The sequence below is a fragment of the Hevea brasiliensis genome, chromosome 14 (genome assembly GCF_030052815.1).
Source record: "Hevea brasiliensis isolate MT/VB/25A 57/8 chromosome 14, ASM3005281v1, whole genome shotgun sequence".
In the NCBI taxonomy this organism is placed as follows: Eukaryota; Viridiplantae; Streptophyta; class Magnoliopsida; order Malpighiales; family Euphorbiaceae; genus Hevea; species Hevea brasiliensis.
Genome location: NC_079506.1, coordinates 79,817,422 through 79,836,077, shown reverse-complemented (window position 1 = coordinate 79,836,077; position 18,656 = coordinate 79,817,422). Strand labels below are relative to the sequence as shown.

Sequence of the window (18,656 nt, the reverse complement as noted above, 5' to 3'; positions counted from 1 at the left end):
ATTGATTGTCATTTTGTACGTCATCATGTTGCTCATGGCACCATATGTTTGATTCTGCCTCTCCTCACCCAAACCTTGATATATTCACCAAAACGCATCCTCCCGCTCGCTTTCAGGATCTCTTAAGCAAACTCAAGTTTGCACCTGTGCTACCACCTTGAGTTTGAGGGGGGGGGGGTGTTAGCATAATTACAGCAATTAGCATGATTATAGGAGATTTGTGTAGCATAATTACAGCAGTTAGCATGATTATAAGAGATTTGTGTAGCATAATTATAGCAATTAATATTCTTGTCCAAATTAGTTCATATTTTCATGTATAAATAGATGTAATATCTCTGTAAATGAGACACAGACAAATACACAATCCTTTTTTTCATTACTTGTATTCTTTCTTCTAACAAATCCTTAGTCACCAAGCAAGCCAAGTTTATAAATAGTTGAATAAGCTTCTTTCAAGGGACACACTCTATCCAATCAATAACGCAGACACAGCGTCTTATATCAACTTTTCTCTAGTTACAACAACGTTTTAGTTTTAATAACCTTTTAGTTTCAATAAGTAATTTTATTTTGGTCCACCATTCAGTTTTAATTTCAATTTGCTTTTTACATTTCAAGCAATCAGTCTTTATTTTCAATGAACAGTTCTTGTAAATATTTCAATTCTAGCAATTAAGTTCTTTATCTTCAAAGCTCTCATTTACAATTTCTGCAAATATTTTAATTTCAACAATTAGCTCATTAGTTCTCAAAGCTCAATTTACAATTTCCTGTAAATGTTTTAATTCAAGCAAAGCAGTTCTTTAGTTGTCAATGACATTTTACAATTTCCCACACATATTTTAATTTCAACAATAAATTCTTTAATTTTCAAAACTCTCATTTATTTTTTCCTATGCATAAATTTTTACAATTTCTCTGCAAGCAATTTAGTTTTGAATTTGCATATATTTTACTTTTCAATGCAATCTTTTACATTTCTAGCAAAAAAAAACCTTTATTTTTTAAGCAAAGTGATTTTTTAATTACAACAATTGTTCCAATTTTCCCAAATTTTCAAATTGATACAGTAAACATCTTGATGAAATATATCCTAATGGAGTCAACTCAAGGGAAAATTCGATCATTTATTTCCCTTTACACAATCGCTTAAATTAGAAGTCAGATCGGCACATTCACTCTCCATAATTGGGATCTTAGCATTCCTAATTTGCCTTCAACCCTACGCACATATTAGAAAAATGCCATACAACTTTTTGCACGCTCAAATTGAATAAAATCAATTTAGCGCGAAACACCTCTTCACTTAAATAAGTATTCCTATTAGTTGTATCTGTGCTTTTAAATTGATTTATGTGTCCGTTTAAGAGCATCAAATGAGCAGTTTTTATGATTTTAATAAATGGAAGAGTCCTTCCCTCCTCCATTGTTCTTTTCTTTTCTTAAAAATTTGTTAAATGTGGGTATTTGATCATCAAGAATTTAATTCTCTTTTAATATAGCAAGCGATGTCTTAGCCAGTGTTGGGAAATCTCATATTAAAAAATGTATAAAATAAAATGATACAATATAAATAGTTGAATTATAATATTGAATTGACTAATGATTTAGTACATCAAATATTTGTTTAAATCTGAATTAAAAATAAATTAAAATGTAATATATCTAACACTCTCCAAATTTAATATATAGTATTAGAGTTCATATTGTATTGTAGGTTTCGGCTGCTCAATTAACTATATAATTAAATCCATATTGAGTTAATACTAATTAATTGTCAAATTACCATCATTTGATCTCACATGAGACTTGGAGTGTTGAGAAATCTTACATTAAAAATATACATAATGAAAATGCACAATATAAATTATTGAGTTATAATATTGGCTAATCATTTTAATGTATGAACAACTCGATCACTTTTTATGAATTTATATTAAAAATAATGTAACACCCAAAAAAAAAAATTTTTAATTTATTATTTTATGAGTGATATTGATATTTTAATTTTATTTAAATTTTGAGAAATTATTTGAGATTTTTCAGATTTTAAAAATCGGGTTCGATTTTCTGAAAATATAAACTTTGATGATTTTTAAAAATTAATTTAAAGACCACGTGGCAAAACTAAAGAGTCTATGAATTTTTCTGAGTTTTCTGAAATTTTTTTCAGAATTTTTTGACATCGTTTTTGGTCCCGAGGCAGAGTAAAAATTTAAAATTTTGTATTCCGAATCGAACCGATCGAATCGAACCGGACTGGATCGGACCGGTCGAATCGGACCAGTCTTCTTCTTTTTCTTCCTCCTCCCCGCGCACGTCCGACCCCTCTCCCCTTTTCTCTCTTTTTCTCTCTCCTCCCTCCTCCCCTTGCCGCGCCGCCACCTCCCCTGCCACCCCAGCTCGCCGGCTCGCCGCCTCACCCCTCCCCCACGGCCGGCCGCCACCTGGAACGCAAGAAAACGGCGCCCGAAGTGGAGCGACGCGCGCGCGCGACCGTTTGACTTCCCGGCCAAAATCCGGCCGATCCGGCCACCAATCGGATCGGGTCTTGTGTCTAAATTCACCTACTCGTCGAGAGCTCTCCATAGACACCAAGAACACCGAAATCCATTGAACGGTTTGTCCAATTTTTACCCGGGAAGTTTTAGCCCATTTTGACTTTCGGGCTAGATTTCTCGCAAACCGTGAATGCCACGAGAAAACCGAGAGTACCAGAGCGCTCCACTTGTCGAGAGCTTCGCGGCGACCTAAATTTTGAATTTTTCTGACACCGTTTTTCGGTGGGTCCCACGGAACTTCGCAGTGTCTTTCCGAGCATTAAATGAGCTTAGAAGATTCTGAAAATTTATGTACTAACCCCCGTGTTGTGGGCTTCGTGTAGGTATCCTCAATTCGCGGAAATTCGGCTGATTGGTTCGTGAATTTCCTACGCATGCACTGCATTCTGGAAAAGTCTCCGAATTGGACCGAGGTTTTGGCTACCCCCCATTGTCAGATGTCCCGAGTGCGTCCCCGAAGTTGGAATCGGCAAAGGTAAACCCGAACCTTGCTTTTTCATAATTTTCTAGTGCTTAAATAGGATTAAAAATTCATAAAATATTTGTGGTAGCTCAGAAAATTATGATTCTTTTTGCAATAGCCTAGTAATATTGCTAAGGACCACGGGGCAAAGTTTTAGAATTTTTAGAGCTTGTTTGGGTAGTTTTTGCAAAAAGATCAATTATAAGGACTAAATTAAAATTTTACATATTGTGATGGATGACTGATTTGATGGGCCCAGGAGGGGCTGTGTGATGTGATTGAATTGTGAATATAGAAGTGTGTTTTAAGCCCTTTTGCAGGTTGGGTAGGTCCTAGGTATAGGGGAGACTCTGCCGAATTTTCAGCACAACTTAGGACGTATTTGGTCTTTTCATGATTTGTGTTGAGTCAATTGTGTTAAATAATTATAATGTAATTGTCAGGTGAGCCGGGACAACCTTCTTCCTCCGCCCAGCTGCCACAGTGATCGCTGTCAAGTCTGTGAGTAAAATATTAATTTTAATTGTAATTTCGATATTATTATATGTTCAAGCATGCCCATGCATCACTTATATGTATATAATTATGTAGTTAAACTCTAGGCACGTTTTATGTTGTATTCACAACTGTTAAAGTGCCATGGATGTTATTGTGGTAATTTGGAGCAGTGTGCGTGCGTTGGCGTGCGTGTGATGTGGTGTGGACTATGGATAGGACGGGTAGACACGGCTTGAGATCTTCGCTGGGACCCGGTCCTTCGGGGTAGACACGGCTTGAGTTCTTCGCTGGGACCCCGATTTGGTTATTAAGTGAAAGTCCGAGCTGAGTTCTTCACGTACAAAGTTGGATTTAAGAGAGCTGTATAGGGGATCAGCTCCCATATATTATGATTGATATTACTGGGTGCGTGAGTGCTCCAAATTACCTTTTTGCTGTTATGATGTCGTAACAACCCTGAAAAAAAAAAAAAAAAAAAAAAAATGAAAGTGATTCGATCAGCGTGACAGATGGGTTTCCCATCACACGCCAACATTTATTAAAAAAAAAAAAAAAAATTTCAAAACGGAGGAGGAACTTCCCCATTTCTCTTCTCTCCCTTTCCTTCCCTCTCTTCTTCTTCCTTTCTCCGGTGACCCGGCGACGTCCCAAGCAGCTCCCACCGGCCGGCGACCTCGGCGACCACGGGACCACGAAACGCGGCGGCAAGAGAGGGAGAGGAGAGAGAAAACGCGCAAGACAAGGCAGCGGCTTTCCGACGCGAGTCCGGCGTCGTCCGACGTGCGAGCGAGGCGATTCCGGTGGCGTTGGAAAGCTTGTTCCGAGATCTTTCTTTTGACACCAATTTTGAAGCAAATGGAGGTCGGATGAGTGAGATATGGAGGAGAGAAGTTTCGGGTTTTTCAAGCTTTTTCGTCAGATCTACGACGATCCGACCGTTGGATCGACGATCCGAGACCACATATATACTGAGGAAGGGGAGAGGAACATGGTGGTATGATCAGATTCGGCAAATGTAGCCGTGACGGCGATCACCGTCTTGCGGTGGTGCCGTGATGGCGATGAGCTATGGAGATGGTTCAACTTCAGAGGCTTCCTCATAAATTTTTGGAATTTGTGAGACACAGATAAACTTCGGTAAGACAATTTTTATTATTTCTCTGTCTGTGTGGAGTATAAATACAGTGTTTCTTAAACAGAAAAATTGGAGAAAAATTCTAAGAAAAATATATGATGAAAGTAAAATTATTTGGAGATATTCTATGGTGTTAGTTGAATTTTTGGGTGATCGTAGAATATTTTTGAGAAATATGGATGGATTTTAGTTATATTTTTAGCATGTGGGCATATAAGATTAATTGAAATTAAGATAATTAAATTTTATATAATTGGTTGAAGCTTGAGGATGGAGGTTTAAATATGTGAATATTTAATTGGGTTGAATTAGGAATATGTTAGTTGTTGGAAACTTATGGAATCGAGTAAAATTCTTGAATAAAATATTCATGGGTGATTAGAAAATTACAATTCATTTTGCAATAGCCTTATAATATTATTAAGGATCATGGGCAAAATTTTAGAATTTTTAGAGCTTGTTTGAGTGGATTTTTGAAAAATGTCAATTATATGGACTAAAACGTAATTTTTAAAATTTTGAGTATAGTCTGATTTGGAGGGCCCAGGAGGGGCCATGTGATATTAATGAGATGTGATTGTGGAAATTGAGAATTTAGAAGTGTTATTTGAGCCTCTTTGCAGATTGGGTAGGTCCCAGGTATAGGGGAAACTCACGGATTTAGCATGAATTAGGTCGTCTATTGCCTCTTTATATATTTATTTAGAGTTAGAACTAATAAATTTATAATTTAATAATTAGGGTATCTAGATCAACTATTTTCTGCATCCAGTGACCACAATAGTCGACGATTAATCGTGAGTAGAATATTAATTTTAATTGTAATTTCGATATTATTATATGTTCAAGCATGCCCATGCATCACTTATATGCATATATTTATGTAGTTAAACTCTAGGCACGATTTATGTTGCATTCATAATTATTGATGTGCCATGGATGTTGTTGTGGTAATTTGGAGCAGTGTGCGTGCGTTGGCGTGCGTGTGATGTGGTGTGGACTATGGATAGGACGGGGTAGTCACGGCTTGAGTAATTCGCTGGGACCCGATCCTTCGAGGGGTAGTCACGGCTTGAGTAATTCGCTGGGACCCTCGATTTGGTTATTAAGTGGAAGTCCGAGCTTGAGTAATTCGCTGGCACCAGGTTGGATTTAAGAGAGCTGTATAGGGGATCAGCTCCCATATGTTATGATTGATACTACAGGGTGTGTGAGTGCTCCAAATTACCTTTTTGATGTTATGATGTGAAAATAATGTTGATGTTGCATTTCACTCTGTGGTGCATTAGTTTTAGATAGTTATAGAGATTATGGTTAAAATTGATATTTTACTCTCGAGTGAACGCCACCCTCCTGTTCACCACATTTTTCCAAAGAGGAGGAGACATTTTTGAATAACCCGTCCCTTTCCTCTCAAAGTTATGAAAAGATTACTTAATTGTATTATTATTCTCTAAATTTGTAATTTAGGACTCGCATGTGCTAGTAGTAGCATTAAGCCTATCGTAGATCAGATGAATTCAAGTTTTCATATTAATAAATGAAAAGAAAAAATTTTTATGAGTTTTAAATGGTTATAAATGAGGTAATAGGGTTGAGCTGGGCTCCCCTGATTTTAGTTTTCTGAAAAGTTATGGGCTAAGTTGGCCCAAAATGAAATTATAACAGTTTAATTTAAATTATCATATATGCATATTGGGTCTAAATTGTGGGCCTGGTTATGGATTTGAGGAATAGTTAGGCTTACTACGGGCCTCGGGGGCTTTAAGCTGGCCCAGGTCCTAGTGCCGGTCCGGCCCATAGGTTGGGTCGTGACAAAGTTGGTATCAGAGCTTAGGCTCTAGATTCATGGGAAATAATATAATTGGGAGTGTAAAAGGAGTCTTGTTAGGATGTTACATGCGGAGTATAGGATTCTGTTTTGTCTTTTCTGTAATTCTTTGTTTCTAGATTCTGCGTTATACCTCGGGAAATATAAAAGTGCCTCAATTAGTGTCTTGGTTTTCGTGGAGTACACAGAAATGTGAAATAGAGTTAGTAGACATGTGAGGTCTATCATGAGGATACGTACTCCAAGAAATGCTATGTTTCTGTCTGTATGGCTTTAAATAGTGTGCCCATTTCGTGCAAGGCACGAGTACATAAAAGTAAGTCCTGAAAGTACAGTTGCCCTAGATAAGGATGAGGATACCACTGCTGGCAATCATCAGTAGATGACCCAGTCAGAATAAGTTTTTGATAATAGAAGATTCAAGAGAGATAAGAAATTGGGAGACCTAGTCTGTCAGGACGTATCGTAGTAACTATACAATGTTCTCGATATCTGTTCTGTAAGCTGCAGATTACAGTACCGACATGGGATTATTGTGTAGAGCTGCGTACTTCCCTGTAGTGCTTATGATGAGGATGTTTGCAGGCAGTCTCTGTTTTGGTACAGTAATACCAGAACAGAGTTCTATATCTGCAGAGGAGTTGGAAACTCTTGATTAGGGGTCTAGAGTTAGAATATTGAAAGGTCACAGTTGGGTGATAACTAGAGTCAGTGACTCAGTTACCCCAGCATGAGCTAGAGTTACAGTAAAAGTTGCCATCGCACTGCAGGTTTGGACTAGTTGCAAAGTAAAGGTGACACCTATAGAGTGAGACCGTCTAGTCTTCGGTATGGAATTTTGGATGGTTTTTGCAGAACGATAGACGTTTTGCTTAGAACTTAGTGAGAATAGTATACCTTGTGTGTATTAGTAAGGAATAAAGTACAACCCTACTACCTAGGGAAGTTTGGAACTATGAATTGATGATTTACAAGCTATGATATGATAAGAGAGTCATTAATTTGACGTGGTTTTGGCAAGGTAGTAAATGTAGTACCTTTGTTGCAACAAGTTAGGGTATAGTCCTATCTTTTCAGAAGGGATCGAAAGTTATTACTAATAATGGTGACCAACAAAAATAGTGTCCCAGATGGGACTGTAAAGTGTGGTAGAGAGTAGTTGGCTCGGGTATCCTGCAGAGGGTACAAGTTCCATTATAGGAACTATATATAATCAGATCATGATGGATGTAAATCCTTTGAATTGGATGATGGGTTTGGGTGCCCGGAATCTTAAGTTTTGGCTAATTGAGTAAACATGGAAAATAATAATAATAATAATAATAACAAATAAATAAAATTACTGCAGAATCAGTTCTCGAGGTAGTAAGGGTATTATGTAAGCTAAAGGATAAGAATAGAAATCATACGATAAAAATATGACTGCAATTTCCTGAGTTCCTTTCTAACTTCATATTGTTCAAAATAATAGTATAATCTAATTATAACAGTATTAAGAGTAATAAATTAGCAAAGATAAATCATAGAAGGCCAATGGATAAAGGAAGTGCAGAATGAAAGTTTGAAAAATTGATTGCCGATGCAATATAATCTAAGTGCTAGTGGAAGTACTAGCTAGAGTGGTCAAAGGACCAAATCTGAGTAACACAGATATGTGATAACGTGGTAGAAACTCTGGAAGATATAGTTAGCAGGTACAATAGTCATGTTAGGAAGAAGAATGGAACCAGGGATAGAATAGTCAAGTTCTATTTTGGGTAAGACAAAGGAAATAAATGAAAGGACAATTCGAAGGGCGCATAATAAAAGGAACAAAGTTAAGATATAGGGCAGGCTAAGTGTTATTTTTGGCAAGGTGAATGACAAGGATGGAGAACCCAAAATGGGACCATATTAGCAAGAATAGTGATGGAGGTATGGGATAACATAATAATGAGTAAATACTAGAAGGTGTGCGATGGTATTGCGGACTACCTAATTAGGTAGAGAAAACGAAGTTAGTAAGTAGTAAGTTGAATAAAGGTCAATCTAAGGGATCAAATAGGTATGATGATAGGAAAAGAATGATAGATAATGACACAGAGGCTTTAGGTTTGACTTTTGAGATAGTGAAAAGGTAGTTAGAGGTTCGTTATGAATGTCAGGCAAACGTCTTTAGTGTGATCAACAGAATCACTTTGTAGTGAAGCAATAACGATAGGACAATAGTAGGGGTAGAACGAAAAGTGACAAGTCTGGGTGATTATAAATCACTAGAAAGTTCAAGGATCAAATTAATGACCCTAGATAAGGGTGGAATTAGTGTTGGAAGAATCTATTAGCGAGAGAAATCTTTCAGGATTCAACAAGGGTTAAGGGCACAATATAAACGATGATAGATATGAATCATAGGTCGAGTATAAGTAAAGTTAATAAATTATAAAATATTATGTCAGGAAGGACGATGGTACAGTAAAGGGTTCATACAGATGATATCTTATAGGTAAAGGACAATTATGCTAGGAGATGACGAAATTTGAAGAGAAAAAACCAAGAAACATAGGTTAAACGTTGTTATATGGACAATTGGGCGTAATTGAATATAAGAGGGTATTTTTCTTTCTTTTCAAGTTTAGCTTGTGCTTTTGGTTCTAGAAGGTTATATAAGGAACAGAGACTGAGTCAAGGAGACCGAGTTATTTGAGAGTTTGGTAGGCACCAATTCATATACAATTTCCTGATATGAGAATGACAGTAAGTGCATACCTAATGTTAAGTATGAAAGGACGTTCAGAATAATGGCAGGAGTTAAATTGAGTTAGCTACTAAGGCTTACGACTGTTTTAAACCATGAGCTAGATGAAGTACTATTTATGGATGAGTTTCAATAGATGAAATTGTTGTTGATGGATAATTTGAGGTTGAAGTTTAGAAGGCTATAGGCAGTATATGTGATTATATTAAGGAGAATGAACACATGAAGTATTTTATTTAGAATTAAGGCATGGTACACATTTCCCACAGCCGTGTTAGTTTAGATGGAACTTATAGTTTCAGGGGCTCCTATCCATCCAGGATGAGCAATTTCCTACTGAGGCTGGTAGAGAATGATAATGTTCTGATAGTTAAGTTGGAAAAAGGGGATACCAAAAGAATTTTCTATGGTTAATTATAAGTGTTACAAAGGGTGAAGAATGTGCCGGTAGGAGTAAATTGTAAGGTTAGAATTCTCGAAGTAATAGAACTAGTAATCAAGATAAGACTAAGAAATAAAATGAAAGTTGAAGTTGATGATGGGATGGACATCCTTGAAGGATAAAGTATAAGAATGAGAGAAAACAAAGGTTCAAGAATAAGTACAGCAGGTTGAAAAGATATCGACAATACTAGAAATAGGAAAAAGGAAGTGGATAAGATCCAAAGGACAGGAAGAAAGCTCGGTAGAGCTAGTTATAATGATGAGGATAAGGAAGAATAGGTATGCTAGGAACACACTAAGAGATGTTTAAAACAAGTTATTATGAGATGATAAATTAAAGGAGTAGTAGAGCCTCGATCTGAGTGCCAATGTGTCAGAAGTAGGCCACATACTAAGAAGCTATAGGAAGAAGTCTAGATATTTATATTCCAGAGAAGGAGTGAAAATTGATAAGTCGCATGGGTTGAGTTGTCAGAGAATATAAACACTTTTGTTACCTAGAAGGAGAGACCCAGTTTACTTTCCAATATTGATAAATGATACACTTGGCCCTTGGAGGAGACTCTACCTGACTAGTTACATAAGATCGATAGAGGTTGGTCTAAGTACCTTAGTAATGACACAAAAGAGATTAAAAATTTAAAATATAATGGGAGTGAGAAGATTTATAGGTATTAACCATCAAGTCATAAGAAGAGTGAAGATCTCGAACAAGATGCCTAGATTAGGTGCTACAGGAAAGCTACTCATAGGATATCATGGAATAAGGAACATAAGTTATGTCATTGGGGAAAACAGAGATTATTAAAACGAAGGAATGATGACTGAAGTCACCAAGAGACATGTTGGGGCGTAATAAAAGTGAGGTAAGCACTAAAGTTGATTGAAGTTATGAGACATTAAGTCAAGAACAGTGAGGTATAGCGAATACTTGAAATGTCAGAAAAATGGTCAATGAATAGTTACGAGATAAGAGCATCTCTAGAAAGAGATGATGACAAATAGAACACTATAGTAGAATCAGAGGGCGGTAGAATGCCATATATAATATACGAAGAGTTTGAAGAATAAATGTTTTACCCATCTCTGCATAGCTGGAGGAGTAATGATTGCACTTGTTCCGATAATCTTCTTTTCCATATTTCTTGTTTATTCGAAAATTCGAGGACGAATTTTTCTTAAGGGGGGAAGAATGTAACAACCCTGAAGAAAAAAAAAAAAAAAATGAAAGTGATTCGATCAGCGTGTGATGGGTTTCCCATCACACGCTAACATTTATTAAAAAAAAAAAAATTTCAAAACCGGGCGGCGGAACGTCCCCATTTCTCTTCTCTCCTTTCCTTCCTCTCTTCTTCTTCTTCCTTTCTCCCGTGACCGGCCGGCGACGTCCCACGCAGCTCCCCCCCGGCCGGCGACCCTCCGGCGACCACCAGGACCACCAGAAACGGCAAGAGAGGGAGAGAGAGAGAAAACGCGCAAGACAAGGCGCGCTTTCCAGCGATTCGCCGTCCCACGTCCGATCGAGGCGATTCCGGTGGCGTTGGAAAGCTTGTTCCGAGAGCTTTCTTTTGACACCAATTTTGAAGCAAATGGAGGTCGGATGAGTGAGATATGGAGGAGAGAAGTTTCGGGTTTTTCAAGCTTTTTCGTCAGATCTACGACGATCCGACCGTTGGATCGACGATCCGAGACCACATATGTACTGAGGAAGAGGAGAGGAACATGGTGGTATGATCAGATTCGGCAAATGTCGCCGGCGACCGGCGGCCGGCCACCGTGCGCGGTGGTGCGTGATGTCGATGAGCTATGGAGATGGTTCAACTTCCAGAGGCTTCCTCATAAATTTTTGGAATTTTTGAGACACAGATAAACTTCGGGTAAGACAATTTTTATTATTTCTCTGTCTGTGGAGTATAAATACAGTGTTTCTTAAACAGGAAAAATTGGAGAAAAATTCTAAGAAAAATATATGATGAAAGTAAAATTATTTGGAGATATTCTATGGTGTTAGTTGAATTTTTGGGTGATCGTAGAATATTTTTGAGAAATATGGATGGATTTTAGTTATATTTTTAGCATGTGGGCATATAAGATTAATTGAAATTAAGATAATTAAATTTTATATAATTGGTTGAAGCTTGAGGATGGAGGTTTAAATATGTGAATATTTAATTGGGTTGAATTAGGAATATGTTAGCTGTTGGAAACTTATGGAATCGAGTAAAATTCTTGAATAAAATATTCATGGGTGATTAGAAAATTACAATTCATTTTGCAATAGCCTTATAATATTATTACGGATCGTGGCAAAATTTTAGAATTTTTAGAGCTTGTTTGAGTGGATTTTTGAAAAATGTCAATTATATGGACTAAAACGTAATTTTTAAAATTTTGAGTATAGTCTGATTTGGAGGGCCCAGGAGGGGCCATGTGATATTAATGAGATGTGATTGTGGAAATTGAGAATTTAGAAGTGTTATTTGAGCCTCTTTGCAGGTTGGGTAGGTCCCAGGTATAGGGGAAACTCTGCCGGATTTCCGGCATGAATTAGGCTGTCTATTGCCTCTTTAGAGTTTTATTTTGAGTTAGTACTAATAAATTTATAATTTAATTATTAGGTGATCGAGATCAACTATTTTCCTGCATCCAGCAGCCACAATAGTCGACGGTGTACTGTGAGTAGAATATTAATTTTAATTGTAATTTCGATATTATTATATGTTCAAGCATGCCCATGCATCACTTATATGCATATATTTATGTAGTTAAACTCTAGGCACGATTTATGTTGCATTCATAACTGTTGATGTGCCATGGATGTTGTTGTGGTAATTTGGAGCAGTGTGCGTGTGATGTGGTGTGGACTATGGATAGGACGGGGCAGTCACGGCTTGAGTAATTCGCTGGGACCCGATCCTTCGAGGGGTAGTCACGGCTTGAGTAATTCGCTGGGACCCTCGATTTGGTTATTAAGTGGAAGTCCGAGCTTGAGTAATTCGCCGCACCAGTTGGATTTAAGAGAGTCAGATAGGGTATCAGCTCCCATATGTTATGATTGATACTACAGGGTGTGTGAGTGCTCCAAATTACCTTTTTGATGTTATGATGTGAAAATAATGTTGATGTTGCATTTCACTCTACAGGGTGCATTAGTTTTAGATAGTTATAGAGATTATGGTTAAAATTGATATTTTACTCTCTGAGTCGAACGCTCACTCCTGTTCACCACATTTTTCCAGGCTACAGGAGGAGACATTTTTCAGAATAACCTGTCCCTTTCCTCTCAGGTTATGAAAAGATTACTTAATTGTATTATTATTCTCTAAATTTGTAATTTAGGACTCCGCATGTGCTAGTAGTAGCATTAAGCCTATCAGAGACTGTATGAATTCAAGTTTTCATATTAATAAATGAAAAGAAAAATTTTTTATGAGTTTTAAATGGTTATAAATGAGGTAATAGGGTTGAGCTGGGCTCCCCTGATTTTAGTTTTCTGAAAAGTTATGGGCTAAGTTGGCCCAAAATGAAATTATAACAGTTTAATTTAAATTATCATATATGCATATTGGGTCTAAATTGTGGGCCTGGTTATGGATTTGAGGAATAGTTAGGCTTACTACGGGCCTCGGGGGCTTTAAGCTGGCCCAGGTCCTAGTGCCGGTCCGGCCCATAGGTTGGGTCGTGACAGATGTGAATTTATTGCTGATGTTGCATTTCACTTTACAGGATGCATTAGCTTTAGATAGTTATAGAGATTATGGTTAAAATTGATATTTTACTCTCTGAGTCGAACGCTCACTCCTGTTCAATATTTTTTCAGGCTACAGGAGGATTTTATTGTGATTAATCTGCTTTTCTCCTTCGTAGGTTGTCTATTAATATTTGTGTAATTTTATTAACTCCTAGAATTTTCGCATGTGTTAGAAGTATTTATTGAATTGGGTCTGTAATATAAATTATTATTTTGGACCTGTAAACTTATTATTTATGCATGTTGATGGGCTGGATGAGGGAGCTGAGCTCCCATTTATTTTTATGTTGATGTGAGTATGTGGAGGGTGAGCTGAGCTCCTCAATTGATTATTTATGGTGTTTATAGGTCGGGTGAGTCAAAAACTCCTCGTTGAAAGGTCCATTTTATGGCCGGACTCTGTCCGGTTGATTTCTTGAAATTGGGCCCAAATGGGCCTTAGAGTTGGGTTAAGGAATAGTTAGGCTTACTACGGGCCTCGGGGGCTTTAGGCTGACCCAGGTCCTAGTGCCGGTCCGACCCATAGGTTGGGTCGTGACAAATAATTTAAGCATAATGTTATAACAAGCATACAAATATAAGACACGCACAATTAAACAATCACACAGTGTAGAAAAGAGATGAATAATAATGCAAGATTTACGTGGTTGGGCCGTAAGATTTACTTTCATGCACAAGACAAAAGAAAAAATTTCACTATAATAACAAAGGTAAAATATAATCACTCGGAATTTTTAAACCCTATCACAAGGACAAAATATTATAATATTTATAATAATTCATATACCGCAAGAGCGATGCCCCCTCATAGTCCCCAACAAAGTCTGTGATGGTAGCGAAGATTTATGAGTCATAACACAAAATTTTAAAATCAAATCACAATTCAATTCTATAAAAATATATTCAAAATTTAAATTAAATAAAAAATAAAATATAATTTATTCCGCACTCTTTTTAAATTTAACAACCATTCATGTTTCTACGGCTGCTTTCTCATTCATTAATTTCTCACAACTGTGGTAAAGCTAATTATGGAGACGGCTGGATGTAATGCAGCTGTGCTCCACTAATCAGCACTAGCCTTTAAGCAAGTTTCATTTTCTACAAATTTTGATTTTCTTATTTTTAATTGCTTAATTAATATTTTTTGGTTGGTGGTCAAACAAGTACAAGTGCATGTGAGCATGAATGAATCATATGAAAACTTTGTTATTTAATTTATTAATTCTTGTTTATTAGAATCTTAAACATCAAATCTTTTCAAATAATTAATATATTTTTATTTTATTTTATTGGATACTTTCCAAAAATCTAACCAATTGCATTTAGAAACAAGTTCACACTCGTGAACATCCTTAACCTCATTGGTCCACAACCCTTCTGCAGGTCACCTGTCAATTATGGTACCAGAGAAAACATCAAGCAGAAACCTCTCCCAAATCTCAAAATTTTTATTTTAATTAAATAAATTATTACTTTAATAAATGATGTTAACCCCGTTTATTTTATCTCCTAATTTAATTTAATTATTATATTCTTAAATTTTATTATTATTAACACTTTTTATCGTTTACTTCACTTTGTCTCTCTGCCATTTGATAAAATTCAATTCATCAACCGTACCACTGATTGGATTAAATAAATTAAATTATTATTATATTCTTAAATTTTTTTATTATTAACACTTTTATGGCTTTCTTCACTTTCTTTCTCTCTGCAATTAATAAAATTCAATTCATCAACCACACCAGTGATTGGATTTGTTATATTGATTTTGATTTTGATGTTTTATCAATGATAGATTGACAGAGAAATAAAAAAATAAAAAAAGCAGAAAAAGGAAAATATTAATAATAACAAAACTCATGGAAAAATAATAAATTAACCCATTTAAAATTATCAAATGAACAGAATATGATTAGAGTGAACGGAACTAAACTTTAAAGAATTTTTAATTTATTTTTTAAAATAAAAAGATGAAAATATTAATAATAATTAAATTTATGAATGAATTTGTAATTTAATCTTTTTCAGAGTTGTTTGATATTATTGTCGAAATTATTATTTAAAAGAATCACATTTTAATATATATTAATTAGATAATATTAAAAAATAATTTAAAATAAAATTTGATAAATTTTAATTATAATAATATTAAAATAATAAAATAACTTTCCTTAAATTATTCTTTTTTAATAAAATCTTAAATAGTAATTTTTTTTAGAAAAATAGTTTCAACTTTTAAATTCAATATCAAACAAACACTTTATCTCAAAATAATTAAAAAAAATAAAAATTAGCATTGTTTAATTGATGTAGGGCATCATAATTACCAAATTACCATTATACCCGTCAAATAAAAACTTCAAAAACACCAAAGGCAACAATTTAGAAGGGTAAAATTGTCTTATAATTAAACTCTCTTAATACAAGCTCTTATTGATCAAATCACACTTATATAATGGCCAAAAACTCCTCTTTCTTTACAACCAAACCCAACAAGAATCTCTCTCTCTCTCTCTCTCTCTCTCTCTCTCTCTCTCTCTCTCTCTATAGCACTTGTTTTACCATTCTAAATTAGCAGCAGAATAATTATTCTATTCTACCCTTTTCCATTATATATCATCCATCTCTCTTCTTCTCCTTCAAGCCAATAACAAAGAAGATGAAGCAAGAGAACACAAGCTTCTGTAACAGGCACGTGAGAGACCCCTGCAGATCATTCGGCCGGAAATGCAGTAGGCTAGTTAAAGATCAGAGGGCCAGGTTCTACATTCTCCGGCGGTGTATTATCATGCTAGTTTGCTGGCATGAATACGGTGACCCTTAAATATATATATATACACACACCTCTTCAGCTTTCCTATATACTTTCCTTTTTTCTTCTTTATTAGCCATTCCCAATATGCTTGATAGTGTATGTATTGCTATACACAAATGATGATGAGATAGTGAGGAGTTTTTTCGGATTATTTTCTTCTTCTTTTTTTTTTTTTAATTTCCTAGAAAGTTAAATTAATTGTATCTTTTTTTTTTCTCCCCTTCCTTTGTAGAAGAGTGTAACATAATTATAAGTTCAAAATAGTTTCTTGTCTTATAGATCAATTGATTCAATTTTCTTGATTTTATTCCCATAGAATCTTGTTATTTGTTTTGTTTAAATGGGAAAAGAGAAATTAATTAATCCCCATTTTTGAGGAAAAAAAAAAAGAATTAATTAGCTATATAGAGACTTTTTATATAATTTGGTGTATAATTTGTGGGTTTTTGTTATTTTTGAATTATTTTAAATTAAATTAAATTAATTACCCTTCCTCCTAAAGAGATGACATTTGAAAGTAACAAATAATTTAGTGAAGGCCAAGAAAAATAATGTAAATGGATATGTTTATAAGACAGGCCAGATGGATCCATTTTGGAGGAATAATTATTAATAATACATTTATTTATTTTCACTGCTTTTAGAGATAGGATATGGTTGGCCTTAGGTTTATGCCTTGTACTATAAGATTTGACATGTTGGAATAGTAATTAATTAAATTATTTTTCACATTATTAAACATATATTGTATTTTTATGTGATTTTTATTTTCTTTTAATTTATCATTTCTATAACTTTCATATATAAAAAAAATATATACATACTCAATAATTTAATGATTGGATATTTATTTTATAATATATAAAATTAATATTTGAATTTTTTTTTTCAAAAATTTTTACAAAAATATGAAAATAAAAAGAAAAAAAAAAGAAAAAAAAAGGGTACTTGGGATTTGAATGTGAGTAGTTAACTAAGTGAAAATTTTATATTTGGATGTGAGATATATACATGCTTTTGAATAATAATTTCCTTAAAGGTGAAATATGGCCATTAATGATATTGGGGTAAGCAACATTTGAACATTTGTTTTATTATTATTATTTTAAAAGTCTCCCTTATAACTTTACATATAAACATAAATAATTCATCAACTTTAAATCTAAATTATCACTTTAAAATATATAATTTACATAAAATAGAATAAAATAATATCATATTAATGACAAATTTTATATATGCACACGTTGAGAAATCACTCATTTCGATTAATTCATTTTGATAGACATCACACTTTTATTGATTTGAAATGGATAAATAATTTTAATATTTTTTAAATTAAAAAAAAATAGTCTTATCAACGACAAATCAATGTCAATATTTATATAAGAGATCTTTCATTTCGATTAATTCATTTTGATTTTGTGATTTATATAAATAAAAAAATATTTTATATGAAATGTCTTTTAATAGTAAGTAATTAGACCTTTTTTTTTTTAATTTTACTAGTTTGAAATTAAAACTAGTTATCATTAGTGAAAATGTAGCCATGGTTTGAGGGAGAAAGAAGCAAAAGATTAAGGTAGCAAAAGATGGCGTAAAATAAAGGGAGAGAAGAGGAGAGTGCTAATGTAAGCCGACAGAGAGAATCCATAGAACAGAGTGATATCGTACGCACACTCACAGGCACTGGGAAGTGAGCAGTCTCTCTCACAGCTCGCTTTCACAATTTCACTTGTTCCGTTTTGGATTGCCCCCACGTGCGGTGTACTCAACCTCAGTTCTTCAACTTTCTACTGTGGGGCCCACTACTTTTTCTTTTGCACTATTCTTTTTTTTTTTCGCTAAATTATTTTTTTTTATTTTTTAATTTATTTTTCTTAATTTCCTTCTCCCATTCCATATATCCATTTAAATTTTGGATAATTTTTTTATAAGAAAAAATTATATTAAAATTAATAAGGGATTTGGATGCATTTTTAGATTATAATTATTGATTATCCAATTTATAATAGAATTATTAAGAAAATATATATATATTTATAGTTAATTTCAATATATATTAAATTTATAATAAAATAATATACAAATTTTATAGAAGATAAAAATATAATATTTTTCTATTTTAATAAATACTCATAACTTTTAGATTAATTTATAAAAATACATGAATTTTTAACAATTTTCCTCTCCATAAACTACAAAATATATATATGTAATCTTCTAATAATTGTCTAATGTCTTTCCTTTTTTGAAGAGTATTAATTTTTTTAATTTTTTTGGATTTTATATTTTTATTTGCTTATTTATTCCATTTTATATTTATTTATGAATTTACTAATTAATCAATGCAATGATTATTTTGTAAATTAAATAATCACTTCCTTGCTTTTTTAAGTCACATAACAATATATT

General features: G+C 34.1%; 1 long non-coding RNA gene across 1 annotated transcript; it reads left to right on the top strand.

The window, feature by feature from the left end:
* The first annotated feature begins 11,464 nt into the window (after positions 1-11,464).
* Positions 11,465-13,110, top strand: LOC131172505 (uncharacterized). Its single transcript, XR_009143012.1, has 3 exons — positions 11,465-11,546; positions 12,288-12,344; positions 12,909-13,110. It is a non-coding gene; the product is annotated as an uncharacterized LOC131172505 (long non-coding RNA).
* Positions 13,111-18,656: the final 5,546 nt, after the last annotated feature.